The sequence below is a fragment of the Salvia splendens genome, chromosome 9, assembly GCF_004379255.2.
Source record: "Salvia splendens isolate huo1 chromosome 9, SspV2, whole genome shotgun sequence".
NCBI lineage: Eukaryota > Viridiplantae > Streptophyta > Magnoliopsida > Lamiales > Lamiaceae > Salvia > Salvia splendens.
In genome coordinates this window covers 33305352-33325351 of record NC_056040.1, presented here as the reverse complement: position 1 = coordinate 33325351, position 20000 = coordinate 33305352, and the positions used below count along the sequence as shown (strand labels likewise).

Here is a 20000-nt window from a genome sequence, read left to right as displayed (position 1 = left end):
AAGTTTATCGTAGGACTTTAATCTCGTATTGCTGGGCAAGGAATACTGTCAGCATCTTCATATGTTGGGAATGCAAAGTGCAGGGGCCGGTCCGGGAGGCATCCTATCATACCGCTGCCACCGGGGACGGGTCCGGGAGACATGTTGTAGTACCGCCGCCCCCCGGGGCGGGTCCGGGGGGCAGGATGTCATACCGCCGACCCCCGGGGTGGGTCCGGGAGACAGGGTGTCATACTGCGGCCCCCCGCTCGTTAGTACCACGTCGGTTGGAAACGTGTCCAGGGGGGCATGCTTGGGGTCGTTTGTTTGTGCTCCGCTGTCGGAGATGCCATGCATCATCGGCTGCGAGTTGGAGGCATTCTTTCTTAGGCATAGCGTACGTGGCGGCGCGTGAGTGGTGTTTGGCGTGTATGGGCATGTCGGATCCCTGCTTGGGCAGCGACGACATCTCCTCCACGCCTCTTCAATTGTCGGGACGAGCGTTTGCTCGTCCGATTCCGGTTTTCCTGTGCTGACTACCTATCGACATGGCATTGAGTCGGCTATAATCGTTCTTTTCCCGCCTTGTTCTGCCGCTCCACGTGGGGCGGCGGCATTGGGTGGGCCAAATCGGGCATGTTGCATGTCGCACCGCGTTTGCCGTCACTGGCATTCGGGTTGACGACCCACAGCGTTATGCTCGATCTCTCGGGTACGGTGCACGATGTGGGTACGAGGCCGATGGCCTCCGAGCTCCACAAACAAGCGTACAAGGGACCAAAGATGAAATCACCAAGCAGGGGGAGTGGACCTGAGCTGTTCAAGGAGTTGGTGTCGAACAAACTTTGCCTCGAATGGAGAACCCTTTCTTCCTGGATGAGGAAAGGCTGGAGCAAGGTGGACATGGAACTAAAGGAAGAGCAGCGGAAATACCTAGAAAGGGATGGAAAAGATGGAACACCGATACTTGAGAGCAGCAACCGTAACAAAGCAGGGTCAACCATTGAACCCTCAATAGGAGCAAGAAGAAAGCCTACTGAGGAAGTTACCGAGATTCTAAGGAATACAACAAGGGGGGAGAAACCCTTCCCATACCGATTTGTGACCAGAAGAAAGAAGGAGAACCCGGTGGATTATGCTTCCATATTCGGGAGGCTGGATGACACCATACCATTTCTCCAAGTTGTGAAGTTGCCCCCATTCGGGAAGTTGATACAAGGATTTCATAGCAGGAAAAGCTCAGGAGGATGGAAAGATCGTGGTGGAAGGAATAACATCAGCTATCACCCAGGAGAAGCTCCCGCCTAAGAGAGTGGACCCAGGTATGTTTACTCTACCCATGACTATAGAGAATGTGAAAATCAGCCATGCAATGTGTGATCTTGGAGCATCCATAAATGTTATGCCTTTGCTTATATACAATCGTTTGAAAGGTGTGAAGTTAACAAACACTAGGGTGCTAATTCAACTGGCTAATAGGACATGCATAAATCCCGAAGGTGTTCTAGAGAATGTGTTAGTGAGAGTGCATGATTTTGTATATCCTGCTGACTTTTAGGTGATAAAAATGAGTGAACCTGAAGCTAGAGAGTCTAGTGGAATACTTTTAGGGAGGCCTTTTTGCGCACAACAAAAACCATTGTGGATATGGATGAAGGGACAACATGCATAGATTTTCATGGTGAAAAGTTTACATTCGGTATTGATGAGGCCATGAAGAAGCCTATTGATTCTGAAAATCTATGTTATGTTGATGTAATTGACCCCCTAGTCCAAGAGTATCTTGAGGCTGAGTTATTGCAGGAGAAACTTCAGGCCCTTGATGTATATGAGCAGCCGGATGTGGACGCAGTTGCATGGTATGAGCCGATCCATAGTCAAGATCTCACTGATGAGGAAATTGAGGAAGCCATCAAGGAGTTCTGCCGGAAACCCGAATTCGCGGGAACCACAAGTGAAAGGATACTGGGCAGTACAGAGGGCACAACTGAATTAGAGACAGAAAGGGAGGATGGGTCAGAAAAAAATCCTCTGCCTACCGATACACTCCCTCCTCAAGTTGATCTAAAGAAATTACCGGCCAATCTGAAGTATGCCTATCTGCGGGAGGGAAATTCGCTCCCAGTGATCATCAACAGCAAGCTGACAGAAGAGCAGGAGGCAAGCTTATTGGTTGTACTGAGCAGGAAAAAGAAGGAAATTGGATGGAGCTTGACCGATCTAGTGGGAATAAGCCCAGATGTATGTATGCGCCATATCAGGTTGGAAGAAGGAGTCAAACCAAGCCGAGAGCCGCAGAGGAAGTTAAATCCCAACATGCGCGAAGAGGTTCTGAAGGAAGTTTTAAAGTTGTTATCCTTGAGAATTATCTACTCAGTGCCCGATAGTGAGTGTGTCAGCCCAGTTCATATGGTCCCGAAAAAGTCAGGGATACAAGTGGTAAAGAATGATTAGAATGAGCTAGTTCCCACCCGCTTGGTTACTGGGTGGTGGATGTGCATAGATTACCGGAAAATCAACATAGCCACTCGCAAAGACCATTTTCCACTCCCGTTCATCGATCAAATGTTGGAGAGATTGGCTGGGAAACCCTACTTCTATTTTTTGGATGGCGAAAGTGGGTATTTCCAAATCTACGTTGACCCGGATGACCAAGAGAAAACTACATTTACATGTCCATTTGGAACATACGCATACCGGCGCATGCTTTTCGGTCTCTGTAACACACCAGGGACGTTTCAGCGATGCATGATGAGACTATTCGTGGATTTCCTCGAGGACTGTATTGAGATATTTATGGATGATTTTACAGTTTATGGAGACAATTATGAATCGTGCTTAGCAAATTTGGATAAAGTCCTGAGGAGGTGCGCCGACAAAAAGGGATTCAAGTAGATAAAGCCAAAGTTAAAGTTATCTCCAAGCTACCCTTCCCCAGAAGGAGATCAGAGGTTTTCTGGGGCATGCAGGATTTTACCGAAGGTTCATCAAGGATTTCGCCAAGATAGCCCAACCTCTAACCCGACTTCTTCAGAATGAGGTCGAGTTTGTTTTTGATGAAAACTGCAAGGCTGCTTTTAATCTCCTTAAGGAAAAGCTGATTTCTACGCCTATCATCCGCACTCCGGGCAGGAATCATCCATTCGAAGTAATGTGCGATGCCAGCGACTACGCAGTGGGAGCTGTTCTGGGTCAAAAATAGAAGGGAAGAGCCACATCATATTTTACGCCTCAAAGACCTTGAACCAAGCTCAGTGTAACTACGACACAACGGAGAATGAGATGCTGGCTGTGGTATATTCATTTGAAAAATTCCGACAGTACCTGCTGGGATCAAAGGTCATCGTGTATACTGATCATGCAACAATCAAGTACCTGATCGCCAAGAAAGAATCTAAGCCCAGACTGATCAGGTGGGTACTCCAGCTGCAAGAGTTCGATTGGGACGTCGAAGACAAGAGAGGAGTGGAGAATAGGGTGGCAGACCATCTGAGCCGGATAATTCAAGAAGACAGTGGCAAGGACGTGCAGGATAGTTTCCCCGAAGAACATCTCTGCGAGGTGATTTTTTCTAACCGAAGGATCGACTGGGAAGAAGTACTGAAGCTTACTAGGCAGGAAGTAACGACCAAAGGAAAAGAAAAAGTGGGTCAAGGGCCATGGTTTGCTGACATAGCGAACTACCTAGTAACAGGGGAGCTTCCAACCATACCTGACGTTTCAAAAGCTAAGAGATTGAAGATTAAAAGTGAGGCAAAGTATTATTTTTGGGATGACCCCTATCTGTGGAAAATTGGAGCCGATCAAGTGATCAGAAGGTGTGTTCCTGACTGGGAACAAGGGGATGTGTTGATGCCTTGCCACTCTCTAGCGTGCGGAGGGCATTTCGGCGCCAAGAAAACTGCGAGGTAGGTTCTTGATAGTGGGTTTTATTGGCCAACTCTTAACAGAGACGCTTATGAGTTTTTGCAGAAATTGTAACCGCTGCCAACTGACTGGTGGGATCTCTGCACGAGATGAGATGCCTCAAGTACCAGTTGTTGTTTGTGAAATATTCGACGTTTGAGGCATGGACTTCATGGGTCCGTTCCCGTCATCTTATGGGAACTCTTACATCTTGGTCGCGGTAGATTATGTCCCCAAGTGGATCGAAGCAAAGGCCACCAGTACCTGTGATGCAAAGGAAGTTGCCAAAATCTTGAAGAATAATGTTTTTAGCCGCTTCGGAATTCCAAGGGCGATCATATCTGACCAAGGGACCCACTTTTGCAACCGTACCATTGAAGCTCTGATGAAGAAGTATGGTGTCCATCACAGAATGTCAAGCCCCTACCTCCCCCAGAGTAATGGCCAAGCGGAGATATCTAATAGCGAGATAAAGAGCATACTCGAGAAGACTGTCAACCCCTAGAGCAAGGATTGGAGCATGAGATTGGAGGATGCTCTGTGGGCCTATAGGACAGCTTACAAAACACCGATAGAAATGTCTCCATACTGCATTGTGTTCGGGAAGATGTGACACTTACCTGTAGGGATCGAACATCGAGCGTACTGGGCAAGTAAACATGGATGCTAGAGCCTGTGAGGAGGAAAGGAAGCTGCAGCTACAGGAGCTGGAGGAACTTAGATTGGAGTCATTTGATTCAGCCATGTGGTACAAGGAAAGAACAAAGTTATGGCACGACAAGAATCTAAGGACCAATGAGCTCCAAGTTGGCCAGAAAGTACTACTCTTCCAGTCGCGGTTGAAGCTCATGCCTGGGAAGCTCAAGTCTAAATGGGCAGCACCTTACATCATTACCGCACTCCACTCGAATGGAGCAGTGGAAATTTCAGGGAGTGATACTAACACTGAACCTTTTATTGTTAATGTACATAGGCTGAAGATATTTAGGGAAAAAACGGAGATATGTGTAGTGGAAGAAATTCCACTACGTCCCTGTTTGTTTGTCAGGAAAGTAAAGTTATTAGGGAAAATGATTTCTAGGATTATGATTTTCGGGATTATAATTTCTAGGATTAAAATTTCTAAGATTTATGATTTCCAAGAATATGAATTCTATGAATATAATTATCAGGGAATAGGATTACTCTGTTTGGAAATATTATTTACATTATTCTATAGATGTTTCGTTTCCTATTTTATAACTACACCTATTCTACTTTGAATTTGTTTATCAATTTGAGATCAAATTATTACTATGAACACTAGACCCTCAATTATAAAGCAGATTATTACTATGACTAATCTGACATGAAAAGCTTGAATGTTATATTCAAGGAAGAGCAGTATGAAATACCAGTAGCCTTGACCAAACTTCTACCAACATTGCATATGGTTAATTCAGCAGGAGACTTGCAATAAACTATTCATACAATGGGGTACAAATACGTAAATTAACACAAATACATATATGAATCGATTGAAAACCTAATTTAGATAAATCACTCTTAGCAAGTGTTGGAGCAATTGGCAGACGTTGGAGATAATTTTTGCAAAAAAATGAAATTGGCAAAAAAAAAGGGTTAGCGTGAGAAATAGGAAAGAAAGATTTACAGAGACGTAGAGGAAGATGAGTATTGAGAGCGTTGCTTTAAAATTACAGATTGGGGAAAAAGAATAACTGGTTTGAGTAGTGGAAAAAGAATCCTGATTTTTTATATAACTTTCCTTATTTTTAGGAATATAATTACTTTCCCTATTTTTCATTTAATTAAACCAAACACAGAATTTTAACAATTGGGAATCATATTACTTTCCTCATCCTGTCCAAACACATAAATTTAATGATTAGGAATTAGATTACTTTCCCAGGCAACAATCCTTGTCAAACAAACACGCCCTACATGCACACGTGGGTGTCGCCTAATGGGCAGTGGGGTGTGAAAGTAAATGGTGTAAATATATGCTAGTTAAAGATTTAATAGTCGTAGGTAATATAAAAATTAAGAAAACCCAAAAATATTTTGATGAACTTAAGATTAATTCAGAGTACAAACTGGTCAGAATTCTTTCTATTTGCATGTAACTCCGAAAAATGCTTTAAGTTCGATTGGTTTTATGCAGGGGGAAATTGGTTTTTGGAAGTGGTTGGAAAAGGAGGAATTTGAATTGGGGAAGCTTTTATGCAGGTCTGCAGGCGTCAGCTGCGACTGGGTGGGCGCGTGAGTCAGTGAGTGACAGGAGACGTCCAATCACAAGCGAGCACCCCCAACTGCCTCTGATCGAAGCGTCGCGACCGGGGGACCGCCTGCGACCGGGAGACCGCCTACAACCGGTCAGAAAATCGTCTACACCCACCCACTACATCACACCCCACTCCACCTCTTTCCCTTCATATTTCGGAACCCAAATTCAAATTCTCTCTCTCGAAAGAAAACCTCGTGAAAATTTTCCAGTCACTGAAACCACCACCATCAAATCAAAAACTTCCCAAACACTCTGACCATTTCGACTATGGGGAAGAAGAAAATCGTTCAGAAAATGGCAAACCCGCCTTCATCATCGGCGGAACCACAACCGATGCCACAAACCGTTACAACAAACCATACCACAACAACCACCACAGACGTCGAACCCTCTGATAACTCCTATGGTTTCCATCGACGTTCTGGCGGCTTTCTTAAACCAGACGAACCCTAATGTAGATTGGAGGGCAGCGCTGACAGGATTGCTAAGATGGCTGAGGGTCTGGAGGGCAGCGCATCAAAAGCAGTAGGAGAGGCCCCCAGTACAGAAGAAGGGTCGAGCATGAAGACACCTCCCGTTACCAAGACAAAGGCGGTTAAGAGGAAGCTAGTGTTGAAGACAGAAAGACAGAAACCTCAGCGCATCTCGCAACGATGCCTAGGGCATGGGATGGCCAAGTAGGTAGGGGCTAATACTACAACTGATGCTGTAGTGGTATCTAGTGAAGGCGAGGAGATCACTCCGACAAAACCTGTGGTGGAATCCCCGCCGCCTACCAGTCAGACAGACAAAATACCACCGCACCCTACTACCCAGGAGGAGGAACTCCCCACTACACCTGGGTTTCCTCTTTCTAAACTCCCCATTGACGGGGTTAGCCTCGATAGCTCGTCGGTGGGCGGGTGTGTTGAGCTTCCAATTGACTTGGTTCGCCCAAACATCGATCTTGGTCAATTGCAGGATCGGAACGGGAAAGTGATCTCCCACCACTTGCATAAAATAGCCTTGACCCCAATAATCGGTCTTCAAAAGCCCTACCGAAAAGAGTACCTCATAGGTAATAAACCTTTCTCCGCCATCTTCCGTCAAACCGGCAAAAGAAATTCCAAATGTTCGGCAATCGCCGTAATCAATCCCCCACAACAAATGACGCCCCCGTCTTTCTTCGTGATCCTATCCACATAGTAGGTAAAAAGGGTCCCATATTCGATTCCCTTCTTGTTGAGTAGGCACCACATCACATTGAGCTCCGTTTGGGAGACACTTCCCCCGTCGACCCGAGCAAACATAAGTTGGGTCATAGCACGATGGAGGTACCTCAAGACGGGGTTGCAAATTGATGAAGACTTGGCATAGCCCGCGGCGTGCTCTTGCTCATTCGTCATCGCTCCCCAAACCTCGGAAAAATCATACTCATTGTCCACGTCGGGGTTGGGGTCGAAGAAATGGAAAATTCCACTAAGCTCATCCATGGTGAGCAAATGCCAACGGTTCTCAAGGCGAAAATCGATGCTAAGTGGAATATTGTGGCGGCGATCCTTGGTGACCTTGAGCGAGCTGAGGAACTCGAGAGTACACTTCCTAAACGATGGCCACTTCCTTTGGAACATGTAGATGAGGCCATTCCCATCGCCCACGTCGCACAACTTCCAAAAATCCTCCATGATCCCCAAGGTTTGGAGAGGGAAATCGTGGGGATATCTAGATGGTGCCGTCTCTCTAGCCGACACTCGCTTCCACATGGACTTTTGCTCTTCCGTGGCAAGGCTAATGCCATAATTCTTCGCATTCTCGGGTTTCCCTTTTGATCTCATTATCCTACAAAAAAAAATTCACACTCTTAAAAGAGCACCAACAAATAGGAGATCAAAGGTTCCCCCAACTTGCACTCAACCAAGTAAAAATCAAGAGATAAGAAATCATGTGCAAGTTTGTGTAAAATAACATCCTAAATTGTAGCATGTTAACATGTAAAGCTTAATCAACAACAATAGGACACTTCAATCTATCCCCCAACGTGAATTCATCCCCCATGCAGAGACGTATCAACCATAAATCAATATAAACCAACAATCTCTAAAATTAACAAGTATTGCAATTCATGGAAGTAATAATAGCCTCATAATGCTATGAACATGATTGCAACATTTGAACACTTAAGAACAAGAGAGAATCATTATTCACAAATCAACAATTCACTACCCTAGAAAGATTTAAACCATGGAATTACAAAACTACACACACATAATCATCCCCCATCATGAATTAAGAGTTTCTACCGAACAAATCAACCAAAACATAGCAAAATCCAGGAAAGAATTAAAGCTAAGCTCAGAAATTTAGTTAGGATTCATACCTTTTGGTGGAGAGAATTTGAAGAAGAAGAACTCTAAACTTGGAGAGAATTGAGAGAATGATAGTGTGGGTGTGTGAATTTGGTAATTTATAAAGGTGGGGGTTGTGTGCAAGGAAGGAATTTGATAAGGAATAGAAAAAGAATGAGAAAACATACCTTATATTGGCAATTCCCGTCTCTGGACTGCGTGTGGCGACCGCCGCGTAATGCGTGGCGGGCCGCCACACGGGCCTTCGTAAACAGTGAATCCTGGCAGGCCGCCATGGCCCGCTCAGCGGTCACTCCGGCCCGCCCTAAGCCTGCCCTAGGCCCGACCTATCCTGCACATGTGGACACACGTGTGGCGACCGCCGTGCTTAAATGCGGTGACTGCCACCCGTAATTAATTTTTTTTTTTAAACAACGACAATAACTTAAAAAAAAAACAAAAATTAAAGAAATTGGGTTGCCTCCCAACGAGCGCTATTGTTTTTAGTCGTTAGCTCGACTTGAAGTGGCCCACTAATTGGGCGGATCAAAGACCCGAGTGTTGAAAATTGGCATGGGGAGCAACTTGGTCCCTAGATTTTTCCACCACTTGTATTTTCCCTTATTGGTTTTGACAACATATATCTCGGGGTCTTCTTTGGGTGCTTTCTTCCTCTTTTGCTTCTTCTTCTGTGGACCAGACGTAGAAGAGTTAGAATCGTCCTTTTTAGAAGAATGTCTTACCTCTTTAACAATGTAAATCATGGAGGTAGAAGGATCCTCCACTTTAAAGGGATCTTGGGACTTGGTCAAATCGGTGCGGCTGCCTTTGCTCGATCTTCCTCTAACTTCGTTTGGATTTGCTCCATTTGAGTGTTCATGTTTGCAATGGCAGTAGAAATTGTGTTCATTCCTTGCTAGAGGTTGTTTATCCTAGCCTCCACCACTCTGATCTTGGTGTCATTAATCTTTCTGTCTTGTGTAATTACTTCCAAAATCTTCGTGATTCTTTGGTCATACTTCTCTTCCTTCTTGATCGGTTCAACTACTCCTCCCTTGCTAACATTAAATCCTGCAGGGGGTTGCAAGTAATTATTGTTAGAATAAGAGAGATTAGGGTGCGGGCGGTTTCCACCATAATTATTGAAATTACCGCCCCCTTGTTTAGGGCGATAATTATTATTGTAGTTTCTATTGGGACCGCCTCATTGCACGTAGTTGATCTCTTCCACAGTTGAGATGGGAATTTCGGGTTTTGTGACCGCCACTATGGAAGTTGATGGAATTGGGTCCTCTTTCCTCGAGATGTCCATCTGGTCAACCCTAACTCTGAGCTCCGCTAGCTCCTTAGCAAAGGAATTCTCCTCGGCCACTTCTATAGCTGCAACTCTCCTTGTGGCATGCCTTTCTTTCGACCACCCCCGACTGTTGGTGGCGAACTCCTCGATCACCGCCATGGCATCCTCTCCCGTCTTCCTTAGAAATCCTCCATTTGCCCCTGAGTCAAGCATAGCACATATCTTTTCATTAAATCCATTATAAAGGATTCCTACCTGATGGTCTATGGTGAAACCATGGTTTGGGCATTTTCGATGGAGAGCTTTGAAACGAGCAAATGCCTCATAGAGGAGCTCGTTATGGCCTTGAATGAATTGGAAGATCTCACTCTTGAGCTTCAAAATTGTGCCTGACGGGTAGTATTTATCGAGGAAGGCAGCTACAATGTCCTTCCATGTGGAGACCTTTTCTGGTGGCATACACTCAAACCACTCTTTAGCAGAATCAATCAATGAAAAGGGGAAGAGTCTTACCCTTATAGCATCGTCGTCGACCTCATTTAATTTGAGAGTGTTTGCAATTTCCACGAATTTGGAGAGATGGCGGTTAGCATCTTCAGTGGCCCTTCCTGCAAAAGGAGTTTGCTCGACCCTTTGGATAAGGGGCATGCGCAACTCAAAATTATTAGCATCAATACGAGGACCGTCAGGAAAAGTAACCATATTCCCATGATTGAACATGTTCATCACAGGTAGTGTCTCTCTGTTCTTCTTTTCCAAAGCCTCACGGGCTGCTCTTTCCGCATCTCTCTCATCCATCAGTAGCTTCACCATCTCCTACAACTTCTCGATGTCTGTTCTGTCACCCATTGTTCCTGATCCTTTTTCACTTCTTATTTTTCTACGAGTTCTTTCAAGTTCTAAATCAAGCGGTTCTAAGATGTACTTCCCAGAACGCGTTCGCATACAGAACCTGCAAGACTCGAAAACAAAAATAAATTAAAACTTAAAAATTTAAAACTGAAAGCAATTAAAATCCAAAGTAGTAAAATTGTCCGTTTGAAGATATCACTCCAAAGTGAATTGTCTTCCCCGGCAACGGCGCCAAAAACTTGATGCACTTTTTTTAGCACTATAAATACCTGCAAGTATACAGAATTGAAATAGTATAGCCAAAGGTCAGTACCGGATATCGAACACGGGGAAGACGTACACAAAGTGTCTATCTTCTACTAGAACTCAATTACTATCTGGAGAAACTAAAGGTTTTGAAAACTTTTTGAAAACAAAAAATATTGAAGGCAATGAACAACTAAATGCAAATAAATCACGGAGATAAAATATAGAGATAAGGGAATCCCATGGATGTGCTTTCACTTTTATGGTTATACAAATTCCAAACTATAACACCATAGCACAGTTTATACTTTGAAAGGACGAGTCACCTAGCTTATGCTCATGCGATACAAACGTTGATTACTAACATTAGGGTTGTCAATCCTAACACGTAACTCCAAAAAGCTCCTAAGACCCTTGAAAAGTCCTCACTCTCAATTAACAGTGCCGTTTTAAAGAAAGCTAACTGTAGTGTCTACTAAGTGAATCTAACTCGCTAGAACTCTGTCACAGTTATGAAGCAAGTTATATTTAATCATATATAATTGTGTCACTCAATTATGAAGCATGAGAATTACTTAGGGAAGAACCAAAGTAAAAACAAAACGGATATTAAATAGAAAACGGAATTGTATAACCAAAGTTGCTACTAACACATCCCTAGAATCCTATGAATTTAGTTACACATAGTAGAATAATCTAAAAACATAGATTGAAGGGAAAACAGTTTGAACATAAAACTAAAGCAAATAAAACCCGTAGGTAAAATCCTTGTCGTTCTTGATGTTATTGAAATCCTTCTCCAACTCCTTGCACAATATAAGTACTCTAACTTTTAATCTCTATGAATTATTTTGCAAGTAGTAGCTCTCTCTCTCTCTCTATGTGTCTAATTTGATGAAGCTTGAGGTCCTATTTATAGGGGAAAGTCATTCCTCATCATAGAAGGAACAAATCTTCAAAATATGGTAAATCTTGGAGCAAATCTAGGGCTGATCGGATTCGCCGCCTTTTTCCGGCGGGCTGCCGCACCTTGGCCGGCGGTCGCCGCGTTGGAGTCCAGAGAGTCTGACCCTCCGGTGGCGGACCGCCATGTGTCTTCCGGCGGTCGCCGGGCGAGACTCTTCTCTAAGCGTAAATTTCCGAGGTGGACCGCTACAATGCTCTGACCGCCGGTCGTATACGCGGCGGTCGCCGGTCGCCGTCTGACTCCAGATTTCCAAACTTAGCGTTTTGACTCCCTTTTTCGGCTCAATTATGCACATTTCTCACAAAACACGTCAAAATACCAAAATATACAAAATATGTAAATAATGGACATGTAGAGTGACTTTGACATTAAAAACGGACCAAATAATGGCCTTAAAATAGTGCAAAATCCGAGCGTATCAACTCCCCCAAACTTACATTTTTGTTTGTCCTCGAACAAAACAGTAAAGACACAAGAATAGACGCACGGAATGCACAAAGACTAGACGTCATAATTGCCTCAAAAGATGAAAGAATAGATTAATCATGAATTAACGCAATCAAATCAAGCAAGGCTTATTAGTGCACTTTCATTACTAACTCGTGGAACACCTTGATTTCAAGCACGCACATGTGGCAAACTTCCAAAGATGGGAAGTGTATAAAGGTAAAGTTTATAGCACTCAAATCATGCATCATGCAAAGTTTTACCATAGGCTTGCTCAAAGTCTAATCCCTCTTCTACTCAATGTGATTAAGCATCAAAAGTCCGAAAGGTCTTTATTTTCGGTTGTAATGTAGGCTCTTTGGTAGGTGAGGAATATTTGGCTAAAAAATGACTTAAACATAAAAATATCCCAAGTAGAGTTAAGATGACTCCACTTTTCTAAAAATCCCAAGACACTTCTAACACTTTATTTTTTTTTCTTCCAGTCACTTTCCACACCTTTGATTTTCTTTTTTTCAACCTTTCTTTCTTCTTCATACGCATCCTTTCTAAAGTTAAGCACATACTTGGAATTTTTCACTATTTCTCAACTTGTACTTTTCTACATTTAAACACACTACTTTTTATACTTTCCTCCTTATCTCTCCAATTCCTTTACAAAATAAGATAGCAAAAACTAACTAACCCAAGGAATTGTCCCCATTATGTTGGCTTCCAAAGAAGAAGGCTTAAAGGCTCAAAATTGGCTCCAAGGGAAAAATTTTGAAATTTTGAGAGGGTCAAAAATTTGGAAATAAAAGTAGCTAAGAAAAGATGGCCAATCATCCTCCTAAATCAACTTAAACACTATGTAAACTTAGGCAGACTGGGAGCAAGTTCTAGAAACATATAAATGAATGCAGATAAATCACACAAGAAAGAATTTAAGGCTCAAATCTCACAAGGTATAAGCATGATTCAAGGTGAACAAGCAATTCACTAATTATGCACCTTTTTACCAAACCATCATATCAAAACGTCAAGCCATACTTAAACATGGATGGAATAAAATATCATTGGCAACTCTGTCTAATGTGTCCCTAAGCATGCGTGTTTCTAAGTTCTTCATGTAATGTTCATAACATGGATTCAAGAAACATTTTAGAACACAAAAATCTCCTACGGGGTTTTGAAAAAATAAAACAAAAATAACTAAAAACCCTAAAACTAAAAACCTAAACTCACGGTCCACCACTTCATCTCCCCAAACTTATTTACAACAAAGTGTAAAATAAGTTTGTAGAGTCGGTAGGAACGTGAGAAAACTACTGGAAAAAAAGCGTATCTTGAAAAATTTCGCGTAGAGGTTGAACGGGGCGAAAATTTGAAAAATATCGAAAAATCGTGCTGGAAACTGTGCCCAGGTGGCAGTCCGCCGCGGCCTGTCCGACGATCGCCGCACGTCAAATATGCTTTCCAGCATTCAGGTGGCGGACCGCCGCAACACATGCGGCGGTCGCCACGTAAGGGTCAGAACCTGCGAAAAAATTTTCAAAGCACAAAATTAAACTAAAACCAAAAATACTTGAAACTAAAGCAAAAATTGTCAAAAACATAAAAATAAATTGTCTCAAAGTATCCAAAAACATGATATAAATGCTCATTTAAAGTCATTGAGCTTGACTTCATCAATCTTGAGGAAGTAGAGGGAAGCAGGCGCTAAGATCTTCGAAAGCTCCAACGAGGTACGTAATGTCGCTGCTCATCGTCTCTCGTTCCTCTCGAGCTTCGGCGGCCATCCTTTGGAGCTCTTCATATTGTTGACGTCAATGAACGTCTTCCAAGCGTTGTTGCTCCCAAAATTGTTGCTCCGCCGTGCGCCAATCGCCTTGAGCCGTCCACCCTTGGCGGTTGTAGGCGTTTTCCGTTTGTTGCTCCGCCCAACGGTTGTCCCAAGTGTTGGACATGTTTTTCATATAGGAGAAAATATCCCCTAATTGGGTGGAGGTGTTGGCATGAAACTCCTCTCCGGGATTTAGCCTCCCGCGGCGGCGGTTCGCTCTCGTCCGGCGGCGATGCCCTTCCACTTCCTTTTCTTCTTCTTCTTCTTCTTCTTCTTGTTGTCGGGGTTGGGGCGGCGGTGGTGGCGGTGCTCCACTCTCTTGAGTTTGTGAATGCTCCGCTCCATCTTCATAGTTGTCAATGGCATCGAAAGCGGAATCATCCTTGGGCTCAAATTGAGGAATGCGAGCGGGAATGTTCCTCTTTCTAAACTCCCCATTGACGGGGTTAGCCTCGATAGCTCGTCGCTGGGCGGGTGTGTTGAGCTTCCAATTGACTTGGTTCGCCCAAACATCGACCTTGGTCAATTGCGGGATCAGAACGGGAAAGTGATCTCCCGCCACTTGCATAAAATAGCCTTGACCCAAATAATCGGTCTTCAAAAGCCCTACCGAAAAGAGTACCTCATAGGTAATAAACCTTTCTCCGCCATCTTCCGTCAAACCGGCAAAAGAAATTTCCAAATGTTCGGCAATCGCCGTAATCAATCCCCCACAACAAATGACGCCCCCGTCTTTCTTCGTGATCCTATCCACATAGTAGGTAAAAAAGGTTCCATATTCGATTCCCTTCTTGTTGAGTAGGCACCACATCACATTGAGCTCCGTTTGGGAGACACTTCCCCCATCGACCCGAGCAAACATAAGTTGGGTCATTGCACGATGGAGGTACCTCAAGACGGGGTTGCGAATTGATGAAGACTTGGCATAGCCCGCGGCGTGCTCTTGCTCATTCGTAATCGCTCCCCAAACCTCTGAAAAATCATACTCATTGTCCACGTCGGGGTTGGGATCGAAGAAATGGAAAATTCCACTAAGCTCCTCCATGGTGAGCGAATGCCAACGGTTCCCAAGGCGAAAATCGATGCTAAGTGGAATATTGTGGCGGCGATCCTTGGTGACCTTGAGCGAGCTGAGGAACTCGAGAGTATACTTCCTAAACGATGGCCACTTCCTTTGGAACATGTAGATGAGGCCATTCCCATCGCCCACGTCGCACAACTTCCAAAAATCCTCCATGATCCCCAAGGTTTGGAGAGGGAAATCGTGGGGATATCTAGATGGTGCTGTCTCTCTAGCCGACACTCGCTTCCACATGGCCTTTTGCTCTTCCGTGGCAAGGCTAATGCCATAATTCTTTGCATTCTCGGGTTTCCCTTTTGATCCCATTATCCTACAAAATAAAATTCACACTCTTAAAAGAGCACCAACAAATAGGAGATCAAAGGTTCCCCCAACTTGCACTCAACCAAGTAAAAATCAAGAGATAAGAAATCATGTGCAAGTTTGTGTAAAATAGCATCCTAAATTGTAGCATGTTAACATGTAAAGCTTAATCAACAACAATAGGACACTTCAATCTATCCCCCAACGTGAATTCATCCCCCATGCAGAGACGTATCAACCATAAATCAATATAAACCAACAATCTCTAAAATTAACAAGTATTGCAATTCATGGAAGTAATAATAGCCTCATAATGCTATGAACATGATTGCAACATTTGAACATTTAAGAACAAGAGAGAATCATTATTCACAAATCAACAATTCACTATCCTAGAAAGATTTAAACCATGGAATTCCAAAACTACACACACATAATCATCCCCCATCATGAATTAAGAGTTTCTACCGAACAAATCAACCAAAACATAGCAAAATCCAGGAAAGAATTAAAGCTAAGCTCAGAAATTTAGTTAGGATTCATACCTTTTGGTGGAGAGAATTTGAAGAAGAAGAACTCTAAACTTGGAGAGAATTGAGAGAATGATAGTGTGGGTGTGTGAATTTGGTGATTTTTAAATGTGGGGGTTTTGTGCAAGGAAGGAATTTGATAAGGAATAGGAAAAGAATGATAAAACATACCTTATATTGGCAATTCCCTTCTCTGGACTGCGTGTGGCGACCGCCGCGTAATGCGTGGCGGGCCGCCACACGGGCCTTCGTAAACAGCGAATCCTGGCAGGCCGCCGCAGCCCGCTCAGCGGTCACTCCGGCCCGCCCTATGCCTGCCCTAGGCCCGACCTATCTTGCACATGTGGACACACGTGTGGCGACCGTCGTGCTTAAATGCGGCGACCTCCACCCGTAATTAATTTTTTTTTTAAAACAACGAAAATAACTTTAAAAAAAAACAAAAAATAAAGAAATTGGGTTGTCTCCCAATGAGCGCTTTTGTTTTTAGTCGTTAGCTCGACTTGAACTGGCCCACTAATTGGGCGGATCAAAGACCCGAGTGTTGAAAATTGGCATGGGGAGCAACTTGGTCCCTAGCTTTTTCCACCACTTGTATTTTCCCTTATTGGTTTTGACAACATATATTTCGGGGTCTTCTTTGGGTGCTTTCTTCCTCTTTTGCTTCTTCTTCTGTGGACCAGACGTAGAAGAGTTAGAATCGTCCTTTTTAGAAGAATGTCTTACCTCTTTAACAATGTAAATCATGGAGGTAGAAGGATCCTCCACTTCAAAGGGATCTTGGGGCTTGGTCAAATCGGTGACCATGACTGCCCTGCACTGTTGTTCCTTCTTTGCCTGCCTTGCCTCCTCAAATTTGTGCATCTCGCTCTCGATCTTATAGGTGGAGCGACTATAGTTGTCACTGATTGTGATCTCCCCACGACCTACATTAATCAAAGCTTTGCATGTGGCTAGAAAATCTCTGCCTAAAATTAGAGGGACATTCTTGTCTACTTTCATATCAAGCACAATAAAGTCGGCAGGGAAAATAAAATCATCGACTTTAACTACAGTTTTTATGGACGAATTATCGGCCAACCTTAGTGTCACGTCTGAAGTTTTGAGTGGCCCAATGTTGAGCTTTTCATAGTACTTCAATGGCATGAGATTGATGGATGATCCTAAATCGCACAGTGCCTTGTCAACTTTCCCTTCTCCAATCCGGCACCTAATGATGAACTGGCCCGGGTCTCTTTGCTTTACTGCCCTATCCTTTTGGATGATCTCGCTATAATGATGTGGTAGCTTAAGGTCGGCTTTGGTTGGCTTTTTCTTCCTCATCACTGCCTCCCTTAAAAGCTTTGCATATTTGGGAATTTCCTGCAGCGATTCGACCAAAGGAATATTAGTATGAACTTTGCAAAACATGTTCAAGAAATACTTGAATTGCTCTTCGAGCTTAAACTTCCTCTTTGGTTGGAAAGGTAGCGCAATCCCGTTATTCCGCACGAGTCCCTGCTTGAGGGATGATTCTGCCTTGTCAGCGGCGGCCCACTGCGGGGTATGCGGCGGTCCTCCGGCGGTCTGGAAGATTGTAATCGGTGGGTCAGTGGCGGCCTGCTGCAGGGTATGCGGCGGTCCGCCAGCGACTGGGCAGTCCCCAGATTTCTGCTTCGCCACCCACTTCTTGTTGATGTCATCAACTCGTGCGGCTGCCTTTGCTCGATCTTCCTCTAACTTCGTTTGGATTTACTCCATTTGAGTGTTCATGTTTGCAATGGCAGTAGAAATTGTGTTCATTCCTTGCTCGAGGTTGTTTATCCTAGCCTCCACCACTCCGATCTTGGTGTCATTAATCTTTCTGTCTTGTGTAATTACTTCCAAAATCTTCGTGATTCCTTGGTCATACTTCTCTTCCTTCTTGATCGGTTCAACTACTCCTCCCTTGCTAACATTAAATCCTGCAGGGGGTTGCAAGTAATTATTGTTAGAATAAGAGAGATTAGGGTGCGGGCGGTTTCCACCATAATTATTGAAATTACCGCCCCCCTGTTTAGGGCGATAATTATTATTGTAGTTTCTATTGGGACCGCCTCCTTGCACGTAGTTGATCTCTTCCACAGTTGAGACGGGAGTTTCGGGTTTTGTGACCACCACTATGGAAGTTGATGGAATTGGGTCCTCTTTCCTCGAGATGTCCATCTGGTCAACCCTAACTCTGAGCTCCGCTAGCTCCTTAGCAAAGGAATTCTCCTCGGCCTCTTCTATAGCTGCAACTCTCCTTGTGGCATGCCTTTCTTTCGACCACCCCCGACTGTTGGTGGCGAACTCCTCGATCACCGCCATGGCATCCTCTCCCGTCTTCCTTAGAAATCCTCCATTTGCCCCTGAGTCAAGCATAGCACATAGCTTTTCATTAAATCCATTATAAAGGATTCCTACCTGATGGTCTATGGTGAAACCATGGTTTAGGCATTTTCGCAGGAGAGCTTTGAAACGAGCAAAGGCCTCATAGAGGGGCTCGTCATGGCCTTGAATGAATTGGAAGATCTCACTCTTGAGCTTCAAAATTGTGCCTGGCGGGTAGTATTTATCGAGGAAGGCAGCTACGATGTCCTTCCATGTGGAGACCTTTTCTGGTGGCATACACTCAAACCACTCTTTAGCAGAATCAATCAATGAAAAGGGAAAGAGTCTTACCCTTATAGCATCGTCGTCGACCTCATTTAATTTGAGAGTGTTTGCAATTTCCACGAATTTGGAGAGATGGCGGTTAGCATCCTCAGTGGCCCTTCCTGCAAAAGGAGTTTGCTCGACCCTTTGGATAAAGGGCATGCGCAACTCAAAATTATTAGCATCAATACGAGGACCGTCAGGAAAAGTAACCATATTCCCATGATTGAACATGTTCATCACAGGTAGTGTATCTCTGTTCTTCTTTTCCAAAGCCTCATGGGCTGCTCTTTCCGTATCTCTCTCATCCATCAGTAGCTTCACCATCTCCTGCAACTTCTCGATGTCTGTTCTGTCACCCATTGTTCCTGATCCTTTTTCACTTCTTATTTTTCTACGAGTTCTTTCAAGTTCTAAATCAAGCGGTTCTAAGATGTACTTCCCAGAACGCGTTCGCATACAGAACCTGCAAGACTCGAAAACAAAAATAAATTAAAACTTAAAAATTTAAAACTGAAAGCAATTAAAATCCAAAGTAGTAAAATTGTCCGTTTGAAGATATCACTCCAAAGTGAATTGTCTTCCCCGGCAACGGCGCCAAAAACTTGATGCACTTTTTTTTAGCACTATAAATACCTGCAAGTATACATAATAGAAATAGTATAGCCAAAGATCAGTACCGGATATCGAACACGGGGAAGACGTACACAAAGTGTCTATCTTCTACTAGAACTCAATTACTATCTGGAGAAACTAAAGGTTTTGAAAACTTTTTGAAAACAGAAAATATTGATGGCAATGAACAACTAAATGCAAATAAATCACGGAGATAAAATATAGAGATAAGGGAATCCCAGGGATGTGCTTTCACTTTTATGGTTATACAAATTCCAAACTACAACACCCTAGCACAGTTTATACTTTGAAAGGACGAGTCACCAAGCTTATGCTCATGCGATACAAACGTTGATTACTAACATTATGGTTGTCAATCCTAACACGTAACTCCAAAAAGCTCCTAAGACCCTTGAAAAGTCCTCACTCTCAATTAACAGTGCCGCTTTAAAGGAAGCTAACTGTAGTGTCTATTAAGTGAATCTAACTCGCTAGAACTCTGTCACAGTTATGAAGCAAGTTATATTTAATCATACATAATTGTGTCACTCAATTATGAAGCATGAGAATTACTTAGGGAAGAAACAAAGTAAAAACAAAACGGATATTAAATAGAAAACGAAATTGTATAACCAAAGTTGCTACTAACACACCCCTAGAATCCTATGAATTTAGTTACACATAGTAGAATA

General features: G+C 43.6%; 1 non-coding gene across 1 annotated transcript; it reads left to right on the top strand.

Moving 5' to 3' along the window:
- Positions 1-10061: 10061 nt before the first annotated feature.
- LOC121749930 lies at positions 10062-10168 on the top strand. Its single transcript, XR_006039734.1, has one exon. It is a non-coding gene; the product is annotated as a small nucleolar RNA R71 (small nucleolar RNA).
- The last annotated feature ends 9832 nt before the right edge of the window (positions 10169-20000 follow it).